The sequence below is a fragment of the Malania oleifera genome, chromosome 8 (genome assembly GCF_029873635.1).
Source record: "Malania oleifera isolate guangnan ecotype guangnan chromosome 8, ASM2987363v1, whole genome shotgun sequence".
In the NCBI taxonomy this organism is placed as follows: Eukaryota; Viridiplantae; Streptophyta; class Magnoliopsida; order Santalales; family Ximeniaceae; genus Malania; species Malania oleifera.
This window is the reverse complement of record NC_080424.1, coordinates 71581154-71586914: the sequence shown is the minus strand read 5'-3', so window position 1 is coordinate 71586914 and position 5761 is coordinate 71581154.

Here is a 5761-nt window from a genome sequence, read left to right as displayed (position 1 = left end):
CATTCCTTTGCTGGCCTCCACGGAGCGCTTGATACCCTCTCTAATAAGGTCTGGGAGCAGGAGCGATATTAGGTGGTGTAGGGAAATCTCGTGCTAAATGTCCCAATCCACTATAACGGTAGCATACGCCTCTCCCCACTCGGCACTCTCTCAGATGTTTCTTTCCACACATATGACAAACTGGGTATATCTGCATATCCTGAACCTCACGAGCCCCCGTCTCTTGCCTCTATCCCCTGCCATTATTGCCTCTCCTCCATTAGCCTCGACTAGATCCCTATTGAAAACTTGAAGGCGTGGACCTCTTCTTCTGTCCCTGCTCCTTTGCACCTATCTGCTCACTAGCCTCTACCATAGATGCTCTGTCAACCAACTCAACAAAATCCTGCACTTTTAGGACCACTACCTATTTATATATTTCTCACCTCAAACCTCTTTCAAACTGTCTCGCCCTTTTTGCCTCATCACGAATGATATATGAGGCGAAGTGGGACAACTCTATGAACCTCACCGCGTACTACTGGACTGATTGCCGTCTCTGCTTCAAATTGAGGAATTCCTCTACTTTGGCCTCTCTGGTAGTGGCCGAGAAGTATCTATCGAAGAACAACTCTCTAAATCGGCACCAAGTCATAGCTATAGGTACCGCCCTCTGTTCCTCCAATAGTTTTACAGTAGTCCACCATCTCTCAGCCTCTCTTGTCAGCTTATAGGTGGAAAATAAGAACCTCTGATCCTCCGTGCACTGCAACACTGCCAATACTTTTTATATTTCCTACATCTAGTTTTTGGCGATTGTAGAATTAACTCCTCCTGAAAATGCCGGAGCATTCATCTTGGTGAATTTCTCTATCATACACTTGTGGTCTGCAGATGGGTCCCCTTGCTCCTTGGAGCTTCATACAATATCAGCCATGACCTTCTCAGCTACACTATGCAATACCGCATCTGAATCAACCTCGCCTACACTCGAGGGCCCTACACCCTCACTACCGACCGCATAAGCACTGCCACCCCCAGGGTCCATCCTGAAAAGACAATAAACATGGCTTAGGGACCTTATTCTTATAATTTAGGCATCTAACCTCTATCTTAATGTCCTTAACTTAATTCAAGATTCAGTCCTACACTTTAGAAACACAACTCGACAATAATTTACTATGACTTTCCTGAAATCATCACCCCAGGAAAAATACAGAAACCACCATGGAAGTCCTGCCTCTAGATTGCAAAACAAAACTTCAAATCCTTTTCCTATACTTTGGCATTTTTTTCCTCTGCACTCTAAAGTCTACAAAACCAAGCAACTTAAGCTCTAATACCAAACTATAATGACCTGCCTATTTTACCATATATGAAAATTTTTTCCACATAATAACATTTATAATAACTCTAACATTATGCTAAACTAGTTTAGTTATGATCAACTTAGACCCATGGGCGTCGAGGATATACCTGTTATACATCTCTGATACCTAAGTAGAGGAAAACATAAATTACATATATTTCATACAACACCAAACATAATACCAAAGTTCTATTGAATCTGTCATATATATACAAACATCCACAAAGGACCCAAAAAGTTTCCTAGGGTTATAATCCAAAAACCATTCTGACCCTACTCAACTACTTACCCTTCTGACAGAGTAGGTCGATCAACCTCTACTGTTGCGAAGCTCTATCAGCCTTTCTACCTGAATTTCCTGAAATGTTTGTAATGCTGAGGTAAGACACCTCTCAGTAAGGGAGATAAACTAATATCAGTGTGTAGCAACATGAGTATTATCGTGCTTAACATGAACTTTACATAATATGTATATATGATAAAAACTAGCTGTATAAACTCTAAGCAAAACATGATTCATCATATCATAATAAATATCGTGCTAATTTCTATAATCGTGTAAAACATCTTCTATAGCTATACAATACTAAAATAATACCCAGGATGGATAGTTAGGTGATGTCATGTCTTACCCCCCACATGACAAGGTTGTGTGGCTAAATGCGGGACCTAGCAATGGCTGGCCAACCACGCTAAGTCAAACATAAGTCTGTAAGTACGATGGCTTGCCCCACCTGGTCCAGACTGCCAGAGGAATACTTGCACTACACTGAAACCACATCGACTGCCATCTCTCACACTCTATCTGAGATGTGTGGTAGCACTAACATAAACTTGAACTTATACGTATAGCTACGATACCGTGCTTTGAAGGACTAAACTAAGCCATTCTGGTTCTTATAACATATATTACATTTTATATTACTAATACATAGTTGTTTCGTATTTCTGAGTAATATATGATATAATCATATTTTCATGGATTTTGACATAACATACATAATTACGGCATCTACGCTGACTAAAAATCACGGAATCTATGTTGACCATATCATAACATACTTAACATGAATTTTCTACACTATTTAACATAATATTCTAAACCATAGTTCTGTACTGCTTTCATGGTTTTTCTAAAACCTATTATAACATGCTTATTCAGGAAAATCATAATATTTTGATATAACATAATTTTCATTGAAATTTATACTCATGCCACACAAATATGAATAATATTTTAAACATAAAATCTGATCCGAAATCATATTTTCTAAAAAAAAGTATTAAATCTATTTTCTTGTTCAACAGTAATATTTTCAAACATTGTACTATACATATATAATTTTTGAAAATAAATGTTGTATATTAATAAATAATTTCATGAAAAATGCTGATTTAATTTATCCCCTTATTTGTCTTATTGAGAAGTCCACAAATCTAAACAAACCTACTCCTGTGTGTGTTCCCGGCTTAATATCCTGAAATTCACATTTCCCAACAAATCAATATATACCAGTATAACATCTTCCAACACATTCCCCTCAGTCCAGAAATACCCTATAACTTATAAAACTTAACATAGCTAACTTACCAAAATTTTGGGATAGTATCCAAATACTCCAAATCAAAATTCTAATCCAGCAGTATTGTAAAGAATCTTCCTAGGAGTAATGTGGCAGCTTTCGATTGTCAAACCGGTGAGAATCGAAGTCGAAATTCTAGAGAGAGAGAGAGAGAGGGTTTTGCATGCAAATTTCTCACTAAATATCGAGTTTAGGATATTTATAAAGTGTTGCCTCATAGACGAGACACGTGGCCTCATCAACAACCCAACAAGGAGGTTCATCAACGATATCATAACCTTCGTTGTGAACTTTAGGTCTTGAAATCAACCCCCTCAATTTCTCTTCATCGATGAGACACGTGTTCTCGTCGACGTTCCCAAGAGGCCACTCGTCAATGAATATTTTGTACTCATCGACGAGTCCCTGCTGAGCCCCCTTTGGAGAAATCCTTTTTCTCTCTTTTCTTTTATTATTTAACTGCTATAATTCTTTAGATCTCTACAAGCTAGCTGGGACATAAAGCTCACACACTCCTGGCGAATTCCATGGAAAATGAAGAGCAAAAGAAGAAGACATTTTGATTTGAATTTGTATTGCATTGAATTTTTTAGTTTGTATTTAATAATGCATGCATATGCATGATATGATTTGAATGCTCAGATAATCGTTGGGTGACCAAACTATTTATGTGTTGTAGCCCTTGGTCGACCGAATACTCTGTTGGCCAAAACTTCAACAAGTTGACTGAGGTCCGGGTGATCGAACCTAAAATAAACTAACTATTCCCGGCTGATCGAATGCTTAAAGGTCACTTTCCCACTATCCCGGGGTGACCGAATGTTTAGTTCAAAATAGGCTTGGGCGACCGAAGTATGAAGTTCGGCATACCAAACTGATTACCGGGAGACCAAACCTCGAGCGTTTGGAAAATCACCTTGGCCCAACCACCTGAACCTTCCCTCGGGCACTCGAACTTAAAAAAATAAATTTTCTATCTGTGTCCGTTCGGGCGACCATCCCTAAGGACCGGGCGACCGAACCTCTTGGGTTGCCACATTTTTATCACGGGTAATTAAGGGTAATTGGGATTAAATTTTAATTAGACTTTTCTAAAATTCCCAATAGGTCCCCAACAATTATATTTTGTTGAAAAACTATAAATACGCATTTCAAAACTTAGATTAGCAACTTTGAGTAGCCAACTTTTCTCTCTAATTTTATCCTAATCAAAGTTCCTCCAAAATATGTTTTTTTTGCAAAACTCTTTTCTTGGGGAAAATCTTTTATTCTCAAAAGCTCTCTTTCATTTATTTGTAAATCATTTTTATAAGAGAGCATCTTTATTTTAGGGCATTTATTTTTGCATCCATGTTTTCATAGAAAAAGTGTTATGTTGTAAAAATTATTTGAAAAACCAAAACCTTAGGTTCTCTTATTTCTCATTATAAATATTATTGGAGAAATATTTTATAGGGCTTAGATCTTTGAGCATTTTATCATACACATCATTGTCTCAAAGATTGAAAACATTGTTTTTAGAAAAGCACCCTTACTCTTTTGGGAATTAATTTCATATCATATTAAAGTGTGCATTGTAGAGCTTAAATGTGTACATCTTTTCTTGTACTTTTCGAAGCATTATATTGTATAAAAATGATTTTTATTATACCAGTTGGGTTCATCCCATTAATTGAATAGGGGAGTCTCAGCTCCATAAGTGAGACCGGTTCAGTTCAACCCAAAAATTGAACTGGGGAGTTTCAGCGCCGTATGTGAGACAAGTTGGGCTTAACCTTGTAATTGAGTTTGGGTTTTTCTCATCCCGTAAGGAGCGGATGTAAACGATTTCTGCTCCGCTCGTTTAAGTGAGCAGGTTTAGTGTAATCATTTGGGGGTATGCCCAAGGCGGGGACGTAAGCTAGTTTGGCCAAATCTCGATAACAAATATCGTGTGTTCTTCTCTCCTTATCTCATTTATTTTTTGCACAGTAATTTCCATATTTGTATGCTTGTCCATTTACAGTTATAATTATTTGCATGCACACATTCATTTAAATGAGATATGCTGCACATGTATGTTGGCATACAATGCTTTATCATTTTACATATATGTTTTTGTGTTGTATGGGACATGAAATGTGGTGAATCGGCGCGAATGTTTAAATTAGCGAAAAATGTTTTAAATGTTCAATTTACCCCCTTTTGGGATCACACCAATTCCAACATTTTGGGTATCAGATATTTTTAAATTAAATCCCATTATTTTTAAATTAAGTGCCAAATATTTTTTAAATTAGAGACCCATTTTACTTGGAGTCCTGGTTATTTTATTTTTCGAGTCTCGGTTATTTATTTTTTGGGTTGCGGTTATTTTAAAAATTCAAGTCCATTTTATTTTTGTGTTTGGCCCTCCTATTCTCAAGAATTTAAGTTCACATTTTTACCGGACTTTTCCTTTATTTTTGAAGGAATAAAAGGGGCAAATTTTTTTTTTTTGCATGGGCCATGCAGTCCATGTAAGTTAACTACAAGGGCTGCCGCATACCCACTTCATTAGGGTTTCTTTTAGGGTTTTGAAGTGTTATAAAAGGGACATAGGGCTTGAACACATTAAGAGGTAGACAGCTGATTAAAGAAAAAAAAAGAACAAGGGTTTGTGCATGCACAACAGAAAAGGTGAGAACTCTCGGCTGTTGTTGTATGTTCATTTTTATTCATTTAGGTTTTCTATGTATTATGTAGTATGTTCGTATTTAGGGTTTGTTTCATTATTGTTTATTGTTGTATCATTTCATCTGTAAATTTGCTTGTATGCGCATTGATTTTTTTTTTCTTTCTATATATTGTT